At 41.1% G+C, this 23,282-nt stretch overlaps 2 long non-coding RNA genes across 3 annotated transcripts; both read left to right on the top strand.

The window, feature by feature from the left end:
• The first annotated feature begins 2,756 nt into the window (after nt 1–2,756).
• Nucleotides 2,757–4,689, top strand: LOC127333757 (uncharacterized). Of its 2 annotated transcripts, none has more exons than XR_007871494.2 (5): nt 2,757–3,032; nt 3,121–3,217; nt 3,383–3,459; nt 4,343–4,418; nt 4,578–4,689. It is a non-coding gene; the product is annotated as an uncharacterized lncRNA (long non-coding RNA). The 2 variants fall into 2 exon arrangements; XR_007871492.2 differs by having other exon boundaries at nt 2,757–2,996; nt 3,078–3,217.
• Nucleotides 4,690–19,164: 14,475 nt separating this feature from the next.
• Nucleotides 19,165–20,472, top strand: LOC139830132 (uncharacterized). The gene is made up of 3 exons (XR_011750937.1): nt 19,165–19,242; nt 20,126–20,201; nt 20,361–20,472. It is a non-coding gene; the product is annotated as an uncharacterized lncRNA (long non-coding RNA).
• Nucleotides 20,473–23,282: the final 2,810 nt, after the last annotated feature.

Here is a 23,282-nt window from a genome sequence, read left to right on the forward strand (position 1 = left end):
GAATTGGGCACCAATGCGAATAAGTTCTTTGATCATAGGCTATCAAAGAAGGATAAAGAAAGAGAACGTCGGTATGGGAAAAATATGATGGCACAAAGAAGCAAACAGAGGAAATATAGACAATGACAGCAAGAAATTAAAGACTTACATCATCCAGAAGAGGACTCGAGGAGCTGCCCAATTGTGGGGCAGGCTCCGTGATTGCGTATACCCTTGTCCTTTTTGGTGAAGGGACAAGGGGGCTTGAAGGAGGAGTAGGAGCGTCGAGGTTTTCTTGAGGAGGCGAACATTCTTCTCCTTCCACTTGCACCTCAGAAACAACCAGTGTGTGCGACGTACTCGTTCGAGCAGTCGCATCAAAAGCTGGTACTTCTTCCTCGTCACCACTACGATTAAATGGCGGCAGCATCAAAAGCAAGATAGACAAAAATCTTCGAGTACAAAAATAAGGGGAAGTAAAAGGTGACTTACGAGCTGATGAGGGCCTCAAGGTATGGATCAAAAGCTGCCTTCCAGCGTGAAGGAGCAGCTTCTTCGGCTTTGGAGGTGCCGGAATCTTCGACTTCAGTCCTCTTCCTTTTGTTCTTTGGAGAAACAGCAGGAGGAGGAGACTGTGCCGAGGTGGTACCCTCGGATTCCGCTTCCTTTTCAGAGGATCCCGCAGATTTTCGAGAACCTGCGGGATCACTATCAGGGACAGGAGCATCTTGGCTGTCTTCAATGACAATAGCTCGTTCTTCGACTTCTCCACCTTCAGGAAGGGGAGGAAGCGAGACAAGGTCTGGATGGTTCTATATGAAAACAAGGAGAAGCGTCAGTGTAACACCCCAACTTTTGCAACCTTGATTAGTTGTCCTTATTGCAAAAATTAGGGGGAACAAAAACTTTTTCTAAAGACTAATTAGATGAATTGCCTTGATCTGTTGGTCGATGAATTATCTTGATTTGCTTGTGAGTTTTGTCTTGAGCTACCTCATAGAACAACACCCCTGGTGGTTAAACAAGCAACTCACCAAATAAAACACATGTGTGACTTAGGAAAAATTGTTTTCCTTTTTACTACATAAAACTCTTCTCCTGATGACAACATGAGTGTGCCATCTTGATTTTTCTCTTTGTGGTACAAGATAGCTCAATCATCCTTAATTCAAAACTTGGGATCATCTACCCCTAGCTACATCCCTCTCTTATACCCACTCATCCTTGTTGGTTTTGAGGCCATGTCGACCATCTGTGTTGACAGGCTTAAAATGTCCAGGCTTTGGCAGTTAATTTCTAAGCAACCACCACTATTATTGTTGACTTCAATGCATGGATCTCACCTATGCAACATCCTCTTTGACCTCCACGTCCTGCATGTCTCAGTCAATCCTTGCAACTCATATATTCAACTTGATCTTGTATCCTATTCAATGATTCACCACTTGATCACTTCCTTCAATTTTACCTCTTGTTCTTATTCAAGTTTAATCTTCAAAAAACCAAGAATGGGAATGGTGGGTACATTTTGTAGCCACCATCTACCCTTGAGAACACTTCTCCCTAAGTTAGTTTTCTCTCTCAAAGATCCTATTGATTTTCCTTCTCTAGTTTTGATCACAAAACTACTTCTAATTCTACAAAATATTTTCAAGATTTTTCTTCAAGGAAAACAAGGAACTGAAATGGGTTTTGTTTTATCCCATTTCTACCAATTACTGATTTCTAAAACATTATTTTCTATCTTGCTTTCTTTTCAGCAAAAGGCTTGATTATGGTACCTATACCATTTCTTGTTTGCTTTAAATTTGAGAAAAACTCTACCTTACTTGAGAAAGTAAGTAGAATATTTTGAACTCCTATGTTCCAACTAGTTTCCTCTCAACCTTTTCAAATTCCATTCCACTTGGGTTCATCCCCCAATTGTCTCTAGACAATTGAGGTGTGTCCCATACCTTTCAATTAAACTCTTTTTCAAATGGCAACTCTTGCACATCTCTGATCCACCACATTGTATCCCCTCCATCCTCCAATTTTTGATCAAATGGATGATCATTTGATACTTTCAAATCACTCCCAATTGACCTCTTATTTGAAGAGCAAGTTATATTTCATCATACCCATCTCAATCATCTATTCTTTTCCATCACCACCTTGACCTCATGAATTGATGATTTGTGCCACCATATTCATCATTGTTATTGTATCATTATTTCCATCACTATCCTTCTAAACCTTAGACTCTTTATCCTTTGAAGAAACCTATTTTCTTTGCATAACACAAGTGGTGTCGTGTGTCTTGCATAGGCACTTGAGCACCATGTGTCTCATCTTGTTTGAAGTAGTCAAGTCTCAAAATCTTGTGGCGGCCATCTCCAAAATAGCTTGCACATGAAAACTTGTACACCACCATCACCATCACACTCTTCCTCCATCTCTAGATCTTTTATATTTTCATACACATCATATAAGCCACCATCTTGGCAAGAAATAATGTGGCCCCACTATACTCAACATGCATGTTGGAAACTCCCTTTGGTGATTCATTTTAGAGTGGCACATGAAGGAGCCGGCCATGGCAAGAATTTCGGCCAGCCATTGTGCTTCTCACTTTCTTCCTCCACAAGCCTTGACTCCCACCTAACCCAATCAATAAATGGGCAGCCACCCACCTTGGCCAATCAAAAAAGGAGGCAGCCACCCTTCCCCCTCTATAAATTGGCCCTAGCCGGCCACCTCCTCCCCTTTGCTTCATTTTTTCTCACTCACCACTCCTTCACACTCTCCTCCACATCTCCACCACGAGCTGCTGCTCCTCCCTAGCTCCATGGCCGGCCATGGCCATGGAAAGCCACCAAGATGAAGCTCCCCCCCTTCCTCAAGCTTCCCCTCACCATGAGAGCATCCCTCTCACTCTCTTCTCTCCTAATCTTTGATGAATCCAGCCCTATTTCTCATTTCTCCTCTCACAATATTGGATCTTGATGCAGGTGCATGTTGGTCCAAGCATGGAGAAGGTTGAGCGATCCTCAGATCTGAAGCTCTTGACCAAAGTTCGTCCAAAAACTTGCTGTAATTTCTGCTATCTTCTGTTTCAGATTCTGGTACGATCTTGTAAAATCCGCCAAATCTCGTGTGCAGATCCAAATCGAGTAATTCAAAGTTCCACAGATAGGAATTGAAAGGATCTACAACTTGGCGTTGGTCTCATCCTCAAATTCGTTACGGATTTTTCATGGTAAATAAAGTTCTGCAAACATGCAGAATCACTGTTTGTTAGATTTCTTCCGTTTTACAAAACCTTTTTGAGCAAACTCAACTGTGGGTGAAAGCCCTCTCCAGTACCTTCATTTTGGCGTTGGTTTCACTTCAAATGACCTCCTGAAATTGAAATGGTTCACAGATCAAGATCTGGTCAGATCTGACTTTGTCGAATTAAACCAGGAGCTTGGAAACGAATTTTTGAATGAAAACAATTGGGTAAGAAACACCTATTCAATACCTTTAAGATGCAGCTGACCTCATATTTTTGTGATTTGTGTATGATTTTTGGTGAATTAAACTTGTTCTGTGTGTTCTGCAGACATGGCTGTTAGCTTTTAAATCACCAAAAATCCATATTTGAACCTAATGGAGTGATTCTAATTCTGTAGGACTACTGAATGTTTTATTAATCATCTCAAACAAGTTTCAAACATTTATCTGTTGTGTAAATCCATAGAGAAAGAAAATGGTACAGACATGCAGTAAACTTGTCAATCCATTTGTGAGAGTTTCAGAAACAATTTGAACCCAAATCCAATTGTGTATGCTTCTCTGTTTAAATATATTTCAAATGCCGGTGGTCCCATATTTTTAGGATTTTTCTACGATTTATGGCTTACAGATCTTGTTTTCTGTACAGTCAGATTCAAAGAAATTCCTAAAATTGTAGGTTTAATATTTTTGGGTGATTCCAATTGGGTTAGTCTTGTATTAGTACTGGCTATATAGGAAAAATATTATTAGTCTCTGTTCATACATATTTGTTGCTGTTAGTAATGTTTATGTGTGACATGCATTGTTGAAGCAAAACTTTTCGGTTTATTTAAAACCCTTGACCAACTCTTTTTAGTAGAAATGGGCAACCTTTGTTTTATGCTTGCAAAACAAAACCTCTGCAACCTAACATTGGCTCTTTTGTTTTGCTTAAGTTTTCAAATGATGTGGTATATGGTTTGCTTCCTATTTTTGTATAGTGTTAAGTGAGCAAATTAAATTGGGAAAACTGATTTCTACTTTTCCAAAAATGTTTGAAAATGTTTTGTGAATGTTTGTGATGCCAAACTAATGCACTTCTCATGTTTATGATGTTATCTACCAGGGGATAATTGGTTTATACCATGGGGATAACCGAGAGAGGCAATTGCTAAGTTGTGATGCACTCATGCCTCTACTAGGTAAATAAATGGAGTTTTCTAGAATAAAACTCTTAAATTTGTTTTGTGGTGTCTATAAGTCCTTAGTATGTTATATCTTGGCTGCATGATTGATTGTTGAATGTTGTCTTGTTGATGCAAAGTGATTGATTGTGTTCCTTTTATATTTTCCGGCGATAGATGCGAACAATTCCGGAGAAGAAGAAGAAGTGGAATCGGACGAGGATTTTATTTATATATGTTGTTGGAATTCTTATATTGATGGAGTTGAAGAAGTCCGGGGACAAATTAAGCCAAGGCAAGCCATCTTTTGATCTCTGACTTGGTGTCTAGTTGGATGTCATTTGTTGATGTCCAAAGCACCTTAATTCTATGTGTGTTGTTCTCTCTATATATGTCGTCTATGTATGGTTGCAAGTGGGATACTCCCTAGTGGTGCTATTCCACCTTTGCTCACATGTTGGAGGGATGCATGGTATCATGGCCGTGTTGTCCCCTTTGGTCCACTTGAATGCTCAACTTGAGCATATTCTATTCCAAGATGGAAACTTACATCACACCCACCACTTTGGTGAATCTAGTGGTATCAAAGTCATGAATCTTGGTGTAATTCTCAACTTGAGAGAAGTACGCCGTGTACCCTTGTGATTATTGGTTGGATAGTGAATCTTCACCATCCAAGTGGTATAGTAGTACCCCAAATCTGAAAGTTTGATCCACCCTATGTTGTCTTTATACATGCTTACCTTAAGCAAGTATAATCCTCTTTGAGCCACTCACACATACCCCTCATGGCGTGATGACCCTCATCTCGGCCATGGTGTTGTATTAGTTCCTTCTCATGAAACTATAGGTTGGGAACCCCTCAAGGTTTACCTTGTTGTAAATGTTTATGAAAACCTTGGGTGAGTTAACCCAAGTGTATGGTTTGAGAAAACAAAGGATCTTGGTAAGAATGTTTGGGAAAGTGGTGTATGGCTGTTTGTTGAACAACCAAGGTGTTGTGGGAAAAATGGTTTTAAAAAGGAGCACTGCGTATAAGTGTACACCAGCCCAACTTTTATCGCGCAACCACTCTACCCTGGTGTGGGACGGGGCTTAGCCCGTAGTTCGTTGAAGCTGGCAGGAGCACCCTTCACAACTTTCTAGGGAGGGTCATGACGACCTCGGACGCCGGGTTGCGCTCTGGAGGAGGCAATACACTGTCTTAACTGATAGCCGGACGATTACTGAGGGTCTTCTGTCATGGCGCCGGAGATACGCTCAAAAGGAGGTATGCTGCCGGGGTGCCGGGAAGGGGTAAGCCCGCAGGGAAGGACTCGTGCCAGTGGAGATGGACGAAAGGTTATGTCCGGGTATCCGTCGTGGCATATGTTGTTATGCGCGGATGATGCCCACACGATAGGTATCCAGATAGTTGTGGGGAAAGTGTGCAAACTCTGCAGAGTCAAATCTATTCGAATAGCCGCGTCCGCGGTCATGGACGGGTTGCAAAGGTCTACCTTTACCGGGGCTTGTGTTTTGTTTTCGAACAAATGTTTTGCAAAGGAAGTGTTGTGTTTATGTGTACCGGAAGGGTACGGAAAAAGGGCGTGTGTTGACCATATGGAGATGGTCGTGGAAAAATGAAGGCTAAGTGGGGAACTCTTTCCTAAATGTTTCTTGAAGAGGAACTCTTCTTTAACAAAGATATAGAGATGTCATAAGTATCTTTTGAAGTATCTTCTTCAATAAAGATATAGGTATGTCATAGGAATCCTCTAGCATTTCCATCAACTGAGATGGACTTATGCTACCTCATCTCCAATAAAAATATAGATATGTCATAGAACTTCCTAAGCGTCCCCATCAATTGAGATGGCGGCATGCTATGTCCACAAGAGAAACTGACGCTCTTGTGCATGCTATATCCACGAGAGAAACTATGTCTCTTCCACATGCTATATCCACAAGAGAAACTGATTCTCTTCCTCATGCTATTTCCACTAGTGAAATTAGCTCTTCCCTCTTGTCATCTTAGATTAGCACTTGTTATCTTGCACTCTTGCAAAGTACCTTTCTTGATGGTTTGCGAGTACAATTCCAAATGTACTCACGGCTTTGTCCCTGGCTATTTACTTGGCCAGACTTGGAGGAACATGATGAATGAAGAAGGAGTTGGCGACGTCTATGCGAGCTAGGAACGTCTTCCCAGTCAGTTGCATGTAGGGTTATGGCAGATGACTTGGGTACTGCGCTGCTGAAGTGATGATGCTACTCTGATGTTTTAGTTAGGCCCTTCGAGGCTATTAGTAAGTATTGGTCATGTGACCATGTTGTAATTTTCTTATTCCGCTTTGTAATGGATGGTGTAATTTGATATCAGTTCAGTTATGTGTTCACGGCGCACTGATCATGGGATCGTGAACTGTATACATAACAGGGAATTTCGGACAGCTAGTTGATACGTCTCCAACGTATCCATAATTTCTGACGGTCCATGCTTGTTTTATTACAATACTTACATGTTTTGCTTGCACTTTATGATGATTTCATGCGTTTTCCGGAACTAACCTATTAACAAGATGCCACAGTGCCAGTTCCTGTTTTCTGCTGTTTTTGGTTCCAGAAAGGCTGTTCGGGCAATATTCTCAGAATTGGACGAAATCAACGCCAAACATCCTATTTTTCCCGGAAGCATCCAGAACACCGAAGGAGAGTCGGAGGAGAGCCAGGGGCCACCACACGGGTGGGCCGCGCGGGCCACACCCTGGCCGCACCCCCCTATGGGGAGGCCACCCTGTCGACCCTCCTACGCCGCCTCTTCGCCTATATAACCCCTTTCGACCTAAAAACGCAGTACCAATTGACGAAACTCCAGAAAGACTCCAGGGGCGCCGCCGCCATCGCGAAACTCCAATTCGGGGGACAGAAGTCTCTGTTCCGGCACCCTGCCGGGACGGGGAAGTGCCCCCGGAAGCCATCTCCATCAACGCCACCGCCTCCATCATGCTCCGTGAGTAGTTTACCCATGGACTACGGGTTCTAGCAGTAGCTAGTTGGTATTCTCTCCTCTATGTACTTCAATACAATGATCTCATGAGCTGCCTTACATGATTGAGATCCATCTGATGTAATCGGTGTTGTGTTTGTTGGGATCCGATGGATGATACATTATGATTAGTCTATCTATAAAGTTTGTGAAGTTATTGTTGCTGCAATCTTGTTATGCTTAATGCTTGTCATTAGGGCCCGAGTGGCATGATCTTAGATTTAAGCTCTATACTTATTGCTTAGATTGTATCTACAAGTTGTATGCACATGTCACTGTCCGGAACCAAAGGCCCCGAAGTGACAAGGACAACCGGAGGGGATGGCGGTGATGTGAGGGACACATGTTTTCACGGAGTGTTAATGCTTTGCTCCGGTGCTCTATTAAAAGGAGTACCTTAATATCCAGTAGATTCCCTTGAGGCCCGGCTGCCACCGGCTGGTAGGACAAAAGATGTTGTGCAAGTTTCTCATTGCGAGCACGTACGACTATATATGGAAAACATGCCTACATGATTAATGAATTGATGTTCTATCTTAATGCTTTATCAATCCTATCAATTGCCCAACTGTAATTTGTTCACCCAACACTTGTCACTTATTGGAGAGTTACCACTAGTGTAGATCGCTGGGAACCCCGGTCCATCTCTCATCATTATATACTCGTTCTATATGTCATTGGAAGTAGTATTAACTATTTTCCGGTGTCATCGCCTCTGTGTTACTATTACTGCTGCTGTGTTACTTTTACTATTGCTTTCATATTACAGCTGCTTTCACATCACCCCTGTTGCTAGTGCTTTTCCAGGTGCAGCTGAATTGACAACTCGGTTGTTAAGGCTTATAAGTATTCTTTACCTCCCCTTGTGTCGAATCAATAAATTTGGGTTTTACTTCCCTCGAAGACTATCGCGATCCCCTATACTTGTGGGTTATCAAGACTGTTTTTTGGCGCCGTTGCCGGGGAGGCATAGCTCTACTCATAAGTTCACCTGGGGAGTACACTCTACCTCTCTCTCTGTTTTTATTTTCTTTTATTTTGTTTTGCTTAGTTTACTTTTGTTTAGTTTATTTGTGCTTAGTTTATTTTTGTCTAGTATTATTTTTCTTAGTTTACTTTTGCTTAGTTTCTTTTTGTCTTGTTTTACTTTTCTCATATACCCAAAAATCCATAAAAATTTGAAAAACCAAAAAATTAAAAACTGCTGTTATGGGAGAACCTACAACTTACTTGGAGCTCATAGAATATTATAATAATTATAGAGAATCAAGAACTGGTAAAGTAATGAGTGCTGTGATAGAAAAATTGAATACAATTGCTAAAATTTTGCTTAAACGCCATGATATAAATTGTTGCTCTAAAGAGGACACTAAACATCTAAAATTTCAATGTGGCTTTAGTGAGGAATTTTTAATTAAGAACTATAATCGGAATAGCTATATTCATTTTGGGTTCGAAGAGGTAGAACAATTTGTCTTATTTATGGGAGCCTCTGAGATAGAATCCTTCATGGTTAAGAATTATGAAACTTGTGTTGTTTGTAAGGACCTTAAAGATTATGTCTCTTATATCCTTAATTGTTCCATAGAATGTTACAGTGATAATCCTTATATCATTGATTATAAAGAGAGACTCATTAATGCACAAGAAAGCACTCACAATTTGCAGGAACCTGTGGAAGAAGAAATTGATGAACCTGAAAGCTCATTGGATGAAAAAGAGGAGGAAATTGATGAACCTGAAAGCTCATTGGATGAAAAAGAAGAGGAGAGCGATGAACAAAAGGAGGAAGAATGGATTAGCTACCCATGCCAACCTTCTAATGAGAGTAACTCTTTATCTCTTACACTATTTGATTGTCCTCCATGCTTACCGAAGGAGGTTGAATGTTATGTTCCTGTGGATTCTCTTGAAATATTCCCTATGAGTAATACTTGTGAGAATAATTATGCTACTGTTATTTATGATAATCCATGCTACTTTGATAAATCTTATGATAATGCTTTGTTTGTGCCTGATGTCGAAATGCATGGTACTAAAGAATTTTGCTTAGCAAATGTTTATGATAAATCTTTAGATGATGGTCCTATGTTACTTGATAATATTAATTGTACTACTAATGAAAATGGGATTGGAGAGTTCTTGACTTTATCTATGAGTCCCATATCTCTTGAGATTGATCAATCATCTTGTCATATTATTGATAAAAGTGAGTTTGAAAGTTTTAATTCCACTATTTTTGAGCTTGATAAAAATTATATGTTTGTGGATCACGAAAAGTATGCTGCATGTGATAGTTATATTGTTGAGTTTATTCATGAAGCTACTGGAAATTATTATGAGAGAGGAAAATATGGTTGTAGAAATTTGCATGGTACTAAAACACCTCTCTATATGCTGAAAATTTTGAAGTTACTCTTGTTTTATCTTCTTATGCTTGTCAATTTGCTCTTCATGAATTTATTTGTGTACAAGATTCCTATGCATAGGAAGTGGGTTAGACTTAAATGTGTTATGGATTTGCTTTTTTATGCTCTCTTTTGCTTCAACTCTTATTTCTTGCGAGTGCATCATTAAAACTGCTGAGCCCATCTTAATGGCTATAAAGAAAGAACTTTTTGGGAGATAACCCATGTGCTTATTTTGCTACTGTTGTGTTGTGTTTTGGAAGTTGTTACTACTGTAGCAACCTCTCCTTATCTTTATTTTATTGCAATGTTGTGCCAAGTGAAGCCTCTAATCGAAGGTTGATACTAGATTTGGATTTCTGCGCAGAAACAGATTTCTATCTGTCACGAATCTGGGCTGTTTTCTCTGTAGGTAACTCAGAAAAATATGCTAATTTACGTGCGTGTTCCTCAGATATGTACGCAACTTTCATTAGTTTTGAGTTTTCTGATTTGAGCAACGGAAGTATTTCTTTAAAATTCGTCTTTACTGGCTGTTCTGTTTTGGCAGATTCTGTCTCTGTTTTTTTTTTTTTTGCATTGTCTCTTGTGGACTTTAAGCAAGGCTTTCTACACATGGAGAGCTGTAGCTAATGTTTTATTGAGTTCTTGCAATGTGTCACTACAGGACCAAGGTGGATTCAAATTTTTTGACTACTAACCCCTCTAATGAAGTTTATGAGAAGTTTGGTGTGAAGGAAGTTTTCAAGGGTCAAGAGAGGAGGATGATATATGATCAAGAAGATTGAAAAGTCTAAGCTTGGGGATGCCCCCGTGGTTCATCCCTGCATATTTCAAGAAGACTCAAGCGTCTAAGCTTGGGGATGCCCAAGGCATCCCCTTCTTCATCAACTTATCAGGTTTCTTCTATTGAAACTATATTTTTATTCGGTCACATCATATGTGCTTTACTTGGAGCGTCTGTGTGTTTATTTTCGTTTTTTTTGTGTTTGAATAAATTCGGATCCTAGCAATCCTTGTTTGGGAGAGAGACACGCTCCGCTTTTTCATATGAACACTTGTTCTTCGTTTTACTTTTAATGTTCAATGATAAAAGTTGGAAGCTACAATACTTATTTGGTTGGAAACAGAAAATGCCTCATAATGTCTCGGATAATTTGACACTTGGCAATTGTTTTGAGCTCTCAAGTAGATCATGATTAAGTTTTTTCATGTAGTTTAAACCTATTAGTGGAGAACTACTGTAGAGCTTGTTAAAATTGGTTTGCATGATTGGTCTCTCTTAAGATCTGGATATTTTCTGGTAAAAGTGTTTGAGCAACAAGGAAGACAATGTAGAGTATTATAATGCTTGCAATATGTTTTTATGTAAGTTTTTCTGTACTGGTTCATACTTGTGTTTGCTTCAAATAACCGTGCTAGCCTAAAGCCTTGTACTGAGAGGAAATTCTTCTCGTGCATCCAAAACCTTGAGCCAAAACCTATGCCATTTGTGTCCACCATACCTACCTACTATGTGGTATTTCCTGCCATTCCAAAGTAAATTGCTTGAGTGCTACCTTTAAACAATTCAAAATGCTTCTCAATTTGTGTCAATGTTTTATAGCTCATGAGGAAGTATGTGGTGTTTTATCTTTCAATCTTGTTGGGCAACTTTCACCAATGGACTAGTGGCTTCATCCGCTTATCCAATAATTTTGCAAAAAGAGCTGGCAATGGGATTCCCAGTCCCAAATTAATTAACAAAAATAGACACTCCTCCATGGTATGTGATTGTTGGACGGCACCCGAAGGATTCGGTTAGCCATGGCTTGTGTAAGCAAAGGTTGGGGAGGAGTGTCATCATAATAAAACTAAAATAAAAAGGCACTCCTTCATGGTATGAGATTGTTGGCAGGCACCCGAGGATTCGGTTAGCCATGGTTTGTGAAAGAAAGGTTGGAAGGAGTGCCACCCAAAAATAAAAATAATTCTTGGGAGCCGCTCTTTGAAGGTTTGTCTGGCGAGGGGGTTAGAGTGCCCACTACCATTCATTGACAACAACAAACACCTCTCAAAATTTTACTTTTTATGCTCTCTTTGTGTTTTCAAAACCAAAGCTCTAGCACAAATATAGCAATCAATGCTTCCCTCTGCGAAGGGCCTTTCTTTTACTTTATGTTGAGTCAGTTTACCTACTTCCTTCCATCTTAGAAGCAAACACTTGTGTTAACTGTGCATTGATTCTTACATACTTGCTTATTTGCATTCATCATATTACTTTGCGTTGACAATTATCCATAAGATATGCATGTTGAAAGTTGAAAGCAACAGCTGAAACTTTATCTTCCTTTGTGTTGCTTCGATGCCTTTACTTTGAATTTATTGCTTTATGAGTTAACTCTTGTGCAAGACTTTTGATGCTTGTCTTGAAAGTACTCTTCATGAAAAGTTTTGCTATATGTTGTCTATTTGTTAGCAACTATAGATCATTGCCTTGAGTCACTTCATTCATTTCATATGCTTTGTAATAGTATGATCAAGGTTATGTAAGTAGCATGTCACTACAGAAATTATTCTTTCTATCGTTTACCTACTCGAGGACGAGTAGGAACTAAGCTTGGGGATGCTGATACGTCTCCAACGTATCCATAATTTCTGACGTTCCATGCTTGTTTTATGACAATACTTACATGTTTTGCTTGCACTTTATGATGATTTCATGCGTTTTCCGGAACTAACCTATTAACAAGATGCCACAGTGCCAGTTCCTGTTTTCTGCTGTTTTTGGTTCCAGAAAGGCTGTTCGGGCAATATTCTCGGAATTGGACGAAATCAACGCCAAACATCCTATTTTTCCCGGAAGCATCCAGAACACCGAAGGAGAGTCGGAGGAGAGCCAGGGGCCACCACACGGGTGGGCCGCGCGGGCCACACCCTGGCCGCGCCCCCCTATGGGGAGGCCACCCTGTCGACCCTCCTGCGCCGCCTCTTCGCCTATATAACCCCTTTCGACCTAAAAACGCAGTACCAATTGACGAAACTCCAGAAAGACTCCAGGGGCGCCGCCGCCATCGCGAAACTCCAATTCGGGGGACAGAAGTCTCTGTTCCGGCACCCTGCTGGGACGGGGAAGTGGCCCCGGAAGCCATCTCCATCAACGCCACCGTCTCCATCATGCTCCGTGAGTAGTTCCCCCATGGACTACGGGTTCTAGCAGTAGCTAGTTGGTATTCTCTCCTCTATGTACTTCAATACAATGATCTCATGAGCTGCCTTACATGATTGAGATCCATCTGATGTAATCGGTGTTGTGTTTGTTGGGATCCGATGGATGATACATTATGATTAGTCTATCTATAAAGTTTGTGAAGTTATTGTTGCTGCAATCTTGTTATGCTTAATGCTTGTCATTAGGGCCCGTGTGGCATGATCTTAGATTTAAGCTCTATACTTATTGCTTAGATTGTATCTACAAGTTATATGCACATGTCACTATCCGGAACCAAAGGCCCCGAAGTGACAAGAATCGGGACAACCGGAGGGGATGGCGGTGATGTGAGGGACACATGTTTTCACGGAGTGTTAATGCTTTGCTCCGGTGCTCTATTAAAAGGAGTACCTTAATATCCAGTAGATTCCCTTGAGGCCCGGCTGCCACCGGCTGGTAGGACAAAAGATGTTGTGCAAGTTTCTCATTGCGAGCACGTACGACTATATATGGAAAACATGCCTACATGATTAATGAATTGATGTTCTATCTTAATGCTTTATCAATCCTATCAATTGCCCAACTGTAATTTGTTCACCCAACACTTGTCACTTATTGGAGAGTTACCACTAGTGTAGATCGCTGGGAACCCCGGTCCATCTCTCATCATTATATACTCGTTCTATATGTCATTGGAAGTAGTATTAACTATTTTCTGGTGTCATCGCATCTGTGTTACTATTACTGCTGATGTGTTACTTTTACTATTGCTTTCATATTACTGCTGCTTTCACATCACCCCTGTTGCTAGTGCTTTTCCAGGTGCAGCTGAATTGACAACTCAGTTGTTAAGGCTTATAAGTATTCTTTACCTCCCCTTGTGTCGAATCAATAAATTTGGGTTTTACTTCCCACGAAGACTATCGCGATCCCCTATACTTGTGGGTTATCACTAGTCCGGGGTCCCCACAGAGCTGGTATCAGAGCTATCCTGACTGTAGGAGACCTTAGTTAGCATGGACGTTAGTTAGGAAACAAGTACTTGGGAAAAACTATTTACGAAACAAATTCTTTCTTTAGTCGGAAGCATAGCATCTACTCCTCTTATTTCTTCAAAGCTTCTAAATTCTTATCTCTCCACTTTATTGAAAAGTTCAAAAATTCTTACTCTATCATCTCATTCACTTCAAACCAACATGTTGAACGATGCCCCCAACTCAGACCGGAGACTCGAACTCGAAGATGGCTCAATTCCTCAGGAAGACTCATATGTCTCCAACCGCAGCTATTGAAGATTGGAGGCCGACTTAGTGTGCCACAAAGGGATAATTAGATCATATCTTTGGTTGTCACCAAAGTATGTCAAGGAGCTGACGTTCTTCCTCCGTGGACTTGCACCTTTTTGCAGTTGTCTGGGATCAAGTCCTCAGTTTCTTGACTAGTAATTTTTAGGCCAGCCACGAGAAGGTATCGACTTCGAGAGCACCTCAACAGCTACCTCTTCGAAGACCTCATGTTTCCGGGATGTCGAGACTAGAAGTTCTACACAGTTTTCTCCTCCGCCTCAATATCAATGACTCAACACCCGGCCCCTTCACTACCAACTGCTACAAGGATCCAAGTTGAAGCTGATGCTGACGATATGAAGACGTCGACATATGTGACCAGCCCCCAAACCTATAGGATGGATAGGACAAACTCAATCGCTTTGATTGAGCTACCCCCGCGCATTAGGAATTTCTGGGTACTTAGAGTACCATGTCTGGTTTGATGATTGCTTGTAGTTCCCTAGTGTGCTGCCTTGAGTGTTTGAATCTGTTTGCTGTGTGCATGTATGTCTTGCTAATTAGACGTTCCCGCCCTTTTTAATTGTTTTAAATTTGTAAAATAGAAATTAAAAATGGAAATCTGCCAGTGTACTGTTTTGCTAATAAAAATAGTTTGGTAGCTCTGATTGATGTGATTCCAATTGCACTGGAACCAGAATGAAATTATCTTTCAGATGCCACTGACCTTGTATTTTTTGATTTTTGTGCATTTTTAATAAATAAAACTTGATCACTGTTTCTGGGTAGTATTTTGAGTCTCAAAAATTGAGAAATAAATATTTTTGAATGATTCCAATTGTGTTGATCTTGTTTTGCTACTGTGCATCTAGGAAAAATACCAGTAGCCTCTGTTAGTGGTATTTTGTCTCTGGTTATGGTTGTATGGGTGTCACCGGCAATGATAGGATTAAAGTTTGCCTCGCCGATGTATTGCTAACTGTTAGTTAGTTGGGTAGATTAACGAAAGACTCTAACTCTAAACCCGTTAGCAGTTGTTTTTCAACCGTCAGGGAAACTAACTCAGACCCCTATCTACGCCGACTACTTTCAAGGTCATCTGAAGCATCTCTACTACACCAACAAGGCAAAAGCCAATACCTTCAAGATCCGCTGAAGCATCTCCACTTCATCAAGAAAGCAGAAGCCCCTACCTTCAAGAGTGACTGCACCTCTACCAGAAGACTTACTAACTTGGTCTAACCTTGGTATATAATCGCTCTAACCTTGAGGATATCTTTTTGAAAACCACCCCCCCTAACACACCCTCTAACAAGCTGAGAGAATAATAGCGTCGAAGCCAAGCTACATCCCATGGTTCGTCTAGTCCTCCTCAAGTGAAGCTCCTGAAGATACCTCAAGAACTCAAGGCTAGGTGCGACTTACCCGCTCACCAACTGGTATAAGTCAGCACCGACCCGCCAGCTGATGATTGTCTTCGACGACCTCTGTTGCTGTTTCATATGGATACCAACTAGGTGTTTCATCAAATTACTAACTCATCGCGCATCCCATATGGTTTAGTTAACACGTGAGTGCCTCTTGAAGATGTGGTATGCACATCGCCCCGAAGATTCTACAACTGAATACGGAAGATCGACGACTTCTTCAGAAGCCCCAGGTAGGACCACAAGGCAGAAGCTCTGAGTTTTTCCGAAAGCCCGATGAAAAATCTTAAGGGTGGAAGGCTTCGCCTTCCACTAAAATGTGGAGCTAACCCTAAAATTTTCTACCTTTATAGAACACCGTTGAAAACTTGGGATTGCACTAACCCCTCTTGAAGCCATGGACTACACAACGCCCTCTGAAGATGTTTTCAACTCAAGACAGGAGATCAATGACTTCTCCAAGAAGCGCCTGACAAGACCCGTGGCTGAGGGTCTAAGTTTTCAGGAACCCCGCTGAACAATCTTAAGGGGTCTTCCACTAAAATCAAGCTAACTCTAAAAAGTTTTCAACCCTGCTCAAGCACCGTTGGGTGCACTACCCCTCCCACAGTCTTGAACCTCCGCTAGGATCGTGAAGAAGCTACAGATCCAACACCTGCATGGAGTAGTCAACCCTTCACGAAGCTTGCCCTCGGAAGAAATCTATCAAGTCTGATAGAAGATGAAGCAACGACCTTCTCTACAACGGCACATCTACTGAAGAATGGAGTCTAACTTGAGTTAAACTTTACAACCCCTCTAGCTCTACGCTCAGTAATCTCGGGACGAGATTATTTTAAGGGTGGAAGATCTGTAACACCCCAACTTTTGCAACCTTGATTAGTTGTCCTTATTGCAAAAATTAGGGGGAACAAAAACTTTTTCTAAAGACTAATTAGATGAATTGCCTTGATCTATTGGTCGATGAATTATCTTGATTTGCTTGTGAGTTTTGTCTTGAGCTACCTCATAGAACAACACCCCTGGTGGTTAAACAAGCAACTCACCAAATAAAACACATGTGTGACTTAGGAAAAATTGTTTTCCTTTTTACTACATAAAACTCTTCTCCTGATGACAACATGAGTGTGCCATCTTGATTTTTCTCTTTGTGGTACAAGATAGCTCAATCATCCTTAATTCAAAACTTGGGATCATCTACCCCTAGCTACATCCCTCTCTTATACCCACTCATCCTTGTTGGTTTTGAGGCCATGTCGACCATCTGTGTTGACAGGCTTAAAATGTCCAGGCTTTGGCAGTTAATTTCTAAGCAACCACCACTGTTATTGTTGACTTCAATGCATGGATCTCACCTATGCAACATCCTCTTTGACCTCCATGTCCTGCATGTCTCAGTCAATCCTTGCAACTCACATATTCAACTTGATCTTGTATCCTATTCAATGATTCACCACTTGATCACTTCCTTCAATTTTACCTCTTGTTCTTATTCAAGTTTAATCTTCACAAAACCAAGAATGGGAATGGTGGGTACATTTTGTAGCCATCATCTACCCTTGAGAACACTTCTCCCTAAGTTAGTTTTCTCTCTCAAAGATCCTATTGATTTTCCTTCTCTAGTTTTGATCACAAAACTACTTCTAATTCTACAAAATCTTTTCAAGATTTTTCTTCAAGGAAAACAAGGAACTGAAATGGGTTTTGTTTTATCCCATTTCTACCAATTACTGATTTCTAAAACATTATTTTCTATCTTGCTTTCTTTTCAGCAAAAGGCTTGATTATGGTACCTATACCATTTCTTGTTTGCTTTAAATTTGAGAAAAACTCTACCTTACTTGAGAAAGTAAGTAGAATATTTTGAACTCCTATGTTCCAACTAGTTTCCTCTCAACCTTTTCAAATTCCATTCCACTTGGGTTCATCCCCCAATTGTCTCTAGACAATTGAGGTGTGTCCCATACCTTTCAATTAAACTCTTTTTCGAATGGCAACTCTTGCACATCTTATGCACATCTCTGATCCACCACATTGTATCCCCTCCATCCTCCAATTTTTGATCAAATGGATGATCATTTGATACTTTCAAATCACTCCCAATTGACCTCTTATTTGAAGAGCAAGTTATATTTCATCATACCCATCTCAATCATCTATTCTTTTCCATCACCACCTTGACCTCATGAATTGATGATTTGTGCCACCATATTCATCATTGTTATTGTATCATTATTTCCATCACTATCCTTCTAAACCTTAGACTCTTTATCCCTTGAAGAAACCTATTTTCTTTGCATAACACAAGTGGTGTCGTGTGTCTTGCATAGGCACTTGAGCACCATGTGTCTCATCTTGTTTGAAGTAGTCAAGTCTCAAAATCTTGTGGCGGCCATCTCCAAAATAGCTTGCACATGAAAACTTGTACACCACCATCACCATCACACTCTTCCTCCATCTCTAGATCTTTTATATTTTCATACACATCATATAAGCCACCATCTTGGCAAGAAATAATGTGGCCCCACTATACTCAACATGCATGTTGGAAACTCCCTTTGGTGATTCATTTTAGAGTGGCACATGAAGGAGCCGGCCATGGCAAGAATTTCGGCCAGCCATTGTGCTTCTCACTTTCTTCCTCCACAAGCCTTGCCTCCCACCTAACCCAATCAATAAATGGGCAGCCACCCACCTTGGCCAATCAAAAAAGGAGGCAGCCACCCTTCTCCCTCTATAAATTGGCCCTAGCCGGCCACCTCCTCCCCTTTGCTTCATTTTTTCTCACTCACCACTCCTTCACACTCTCCTCCACATCTCCACCACGAGCTGCTGCTCCTCCCTAGCTCCATGGCCGGCCATGGCCATGGAAAGCCACCAAGATGAAGCTCCCCTCCTTCCTCAAGCTTCCCCTCACCATGAGAGCATCCCTCTCACTCTCTTCTCTCCTAATCTTTGATGAATCCAGCCCTATTTCTCATTTCTCCTCTCACAATATTGGATCTTGATGCAGGTGCATGTTGGTCCAAGCATGGAGAAGGTTGAGCGATCCTCAGATCTGAAGCTCTTGACCAAAGTTCGTCCAAAAACTTGCTGTAATTTCTGCTATCTTCTGTTTCAGATTCTGGTACGATCTTGTAAAATCCGCCAAATCTCGTGTGCAGATCCAAATCGAGTGATTCAAAGTTCCGCAGATAGGTATTGAAAGGATCTACGACTTGGCGTTGGTATCATCCTCAAATTCTTTACGGATTTTGCATGGTAAATAAAGTTCTGCAAACATGCAGAATCACTGTTTGTTAGATTTCTTCCGTTTTACAAAATCTTTTTGAGCAAACTCAACTGTGGGTGAAAGCCCTCTCCAGTACCTTCATTTTGGCGTTGGTTTCACTTCAAATGACCTCCTGAAATTGAAATGGTTCACAGATCAAGATCTGGTCAGATCTGACTTTGTCGAATTAAACCAGGAGCTTGGAAACGAATTTTTGAATGAAAACAATTGGGTAAGAAACACCTATTCAATACCTTTCGGATGCAGCTGACCTCATATTTTTGTGATTTGTGTATGATTTTTGGTGAATTAAACTTGTTCTGTGTGTTCTGCAGACATGGCTGTTAGCTTTTAAATCACCAAAAATCCATATTTGAACCTAATGGAGTGATTCCAATTCTGTAGGACTACTGAATATTTTATTAATCATCTCAAACAAGTTTAAAACATTTATCTGTTGTGTAAATCCATAGAGAAAGAAAATGGTACAGACATGCAGTAAACTTGTCAATCCATTTGTGAGAGTTTCAGAAACAATTTGAACCCAAATCCAATTGTGTATGCTTCTCTGTTTAAATATATTTCAAATGCCGGTGGTCCCATATTTTTAGGATTTTTCTACGATTTATGGCTTACAGATCTTGTTTTCTGTACAGTCAGATTCAAAGAAATTCCTAAAATTGTAGGTTTAATATTTTTGGGTGATTCCAATTGGATTAGTCTTGTATTAGTACTGGCTATATAGGAAAAATATTATTAGTCTCTGTTCATACATATTTGTTGCTGTTAGTAATGTTTATGTGTGACATGCATTGTTGAAGCAAAACTTTTCGGTTTATTTAAAACCCTTGACCAACTCTTTTTAGTAGAAATGGGCAACCTTTGTTTTATGCTTGCAAAAAAAAACCTCTGCAACCTAACATTGGCTCTTTTGTTTTGCTTAAGTTTTCAAATGATGTGGTATATGGTTTGCTTCCTATTTTTGTATAGTGTTAAGTGAGCAAATTAAATTGGGAAAACTGATTTCTACTTTTCCAAAAATGTTTGAAAATGTTTTGTGAATGTTTGTGATGCCAAACTAATGCACTTCTCATCTTTATGATGTTATCTACCAGGGGATAATTGGTTTACACCATGGGGATAACCGAGAGAGGCAATTGCTAAGTTGTGATGCACTCATGCCTCTACTAGGTAAATAAATGGGGTTTTCTAGAATAAAACTCTTAAATTTGTTTTGTGGTGTCTATAAGTCCTTAGTATGTTATACCTTGGCTGCATGATTGATTGTTGAATGTTGTCTTGTTGATGCAAAGTGATTGATTGTGTTCCTTTTATATTTTCCGGCGATAGATGCGAACAATTCCGGAGAAGAAGAAGAAGTGGAATCGGACGAGGATTTTATTTATATATGTTGTTGGAATTCTTATATTGATGGAGTTGAAGAAGTCCGGGGACAAATTAAGCCAAGGCAAGCCATCTTTTGATCTCTGACTTGGTGTCTAGTTGGATGTCATTTGTTGATGTCCAAAGCACCTTAATTCTATGTGTGTTGTTCTCTCTATATATGTCGTCTATGTATGGTTGCAAGTGGGATACTCCCTAGTGGTGCTATTCCACCTTTGCTCACATGTTGGAGGGATGCATGGTATCATGGCCGTGTTGTCCCCTTTGGTCCACTTGAATGCTCAACTTGAGCATATTCTATTCCAAGATGGAAGCTTACATCACACCCACCACTTTGGTGAATCTAGTGGTATCAAAGTCATGAATCTTGGTGTAATTCTCAACTTGAGAGAAGTATGCCGTGTACCCTTGTGATTATTGGTTGGATAGTGAATCTTCACCATCCAAGTGGTATAGTAGTACCCCAAATCTGAAAGTTTGATCCACCCTATGTTGTCTTTATACATGCTTACCTTAAGCAAGTATAATCCTCTTTGAGCCACTCACACATACCCCTCATGGCGTGATGACCCTCATCTCGGCCATGGTGTTGTATTAGTTCCTTCTCATGAAACTATAGGTTGGGAACCCCTCAAGGTTTACCTTGTTGTAAATGTTTATGAAAACCTTGGGTGAGTTAACCCAAGTGTATGGTTTGAGAAAACAAAGGATCTTGGTAAGAATGTTTGGGAAAGTGGTGTATGGCTGTTTGTTGAACAACCAAGGTGTTGTGGGAAAATGGTTTTAAAAAGGAGCACTGCGTATAAGTGTACACCAGCCCAACTTTTATCGCGCAACCACTCTACCCTGGTGTGGGACGGGGCTTAGCCCGTAGTTCGTTGAAGCTGGCAGGAGCACCCTTCACAACTTTCTAGGGAGGGTCATGACGACCTCCGACGCCGGGTTGCGCTCTGGAGGAGGCAATACACTGTCTTAACTGATAGCCGGACGATTACTGAGGGTCTTCTGTCATGGCGACGGAGATACGCTCAAAAGGAGGTATGCTGCCGGGGTGCCGGGAAGGGGTAAGCCCGCAGGGAAGGACTCGTGCCAGTGGAGATGGGCGAAAGGTTATGTCCGGGTATCCGTCGTGGCATATGTTGTTATGCGCGGATGATGCCCACACGATAGGTATCCGGATAGTTGTGGGGAAAGTGTGCAAACTCTGCAGAGTCAAATCTATTCGAATAGCCGCGTCCGCGGTCATGGACGGGTTGCAAAGGTCTACCTTTACCGGGGCTTGTGTTTTGTTTTCGAACAAATGTTTTGCAAAGGAAGTGTTGTGTTTATGTGTACCGGAAGGGTACGGAAAAAGGGCGTGTGTTGACCATATGGAGATGGTCGTGGAAAAATGAAGGCTAAGTGGGGAACTCTTTCCTAAATGTTTCTTGAAGAGGAACTCTTCTTTAACAAAGATATAGAGATGTCATAAGTATCTTTTGAAGTATCTTCTTCAATAAAGATATAGGTATGTCATAGGAATCCTCTAGCATTTCCATCAACTGAGATGGACTTATGCTACCTCATCTCCAATAAAAATATAGATATGTCATAGAACTTCCTAAGCGTCCCCATCAATTGAGATGGCGGCATGCTATGTCCACAAGAGAAACTGACGCTCTTGTGCATGCTATATCCACGAGAGAAACTATGTCTCTTCCACATGCTATATCCACAAGAGAAACTGATTCTCTTCCTCATGCTATTTCCACTAGTGAAATTAGCTCTTCCCTCTTGTCATCTTAGATTAGCACTTGTTATCTTGCACTCTTGCAAAGTACCTTTCTTGATGGTTTGCGAGTACAATTCTAAATGTACTCACGGCTTTGTCCCTGGCTATTTACTTGGCCAGACTTGGAGGAACATGATGGATGAAGAAGGAGTTGGCGATGTCTATGCGAGCTAGGAACGTCTTCCCAGTCAGTTGCCTGTAGGGTTATGGCAGATGACTTGGGTACTGCGCTGCTGAAGTGATGATGCTACTCTGATGTTTTAGTTAGGCCCTTCGAGGCTATTATGTAAGTATTGGTCATGTGACCATGTTGTAATTTTCTTATTCTGCTTTGTAATGGATGGTGTAATTTGATATCAGTTCAGTTATGTGTTCACGGCGCACTAATCATGGGATCGTGAACTGTATACATAACAGGGAATTTCGGACAGCTAGTCCGGGGTCCCCACAGTCAGCAAAAGAATTGTGCAAAGGATGGTAAATGAAAATGAGCAAAGTCGACAAAGGTTACCTCGGGGAGCGCATTGGTGGCGCTGTATGGTTTTACGCGACAAGAAGAAGGGACAGGATCTTTTTTGCTGAGGGAGGAGATTTTTCGGACAAGTTTCTCTAAGTCCTTGACCTCTAAATTCACCGACAACCGATCCGCATCCTTGTCGCCAGCATACTTCCAGAGAGGGTATTTGCGAGCCTGAAGAGGCTGCACTCTGATTCTAAGAAAATAGGCTGTGATTTGGATACCTGATAGCTCTTTGCCGCGAGTGTTTTGCAACTCGTGGATGCGAGTCATCAATGCCTCTGTCGCCGTTTTTCCTCTTCGGTAGCCTCTGCGTCCCAAGAGCGGCGACCATAAATTTTCTCGGCACCGTCAAAAGGAGGAATATTGTCTTCAGCACATCCATTGTTCTCCTCATGGATGTACAACCACTTCTTGCGCCACCCTTGAACTGAATCAGGGAATTTGACGTCGAAATACTCGACATCGGGGCGAACGCAGATAACAACGCCGCCTATGTTATAGGCGACATTGGGAGAGCCATTACGGCGACAGAAGAAAATGCGCTTCCATAGCGCCCAGTTGGGCTGGACGCCAAGGA

Source organism: Lolium perenne, chromosome 2 (genome assembly GCF_019359855.2).
Source record: "Lolium perenne isolate Kyuss_39 chromosome 2, Kyuss_2.0, whole genome shotgun sequence".
In the NCBI taxonomy this organism is placed as follows: Eukaryota; Viridiplantae; Streptophyta; class Magnoliopsida; order Poales; family Poaceae; genus Lolium; species Lolium perenne.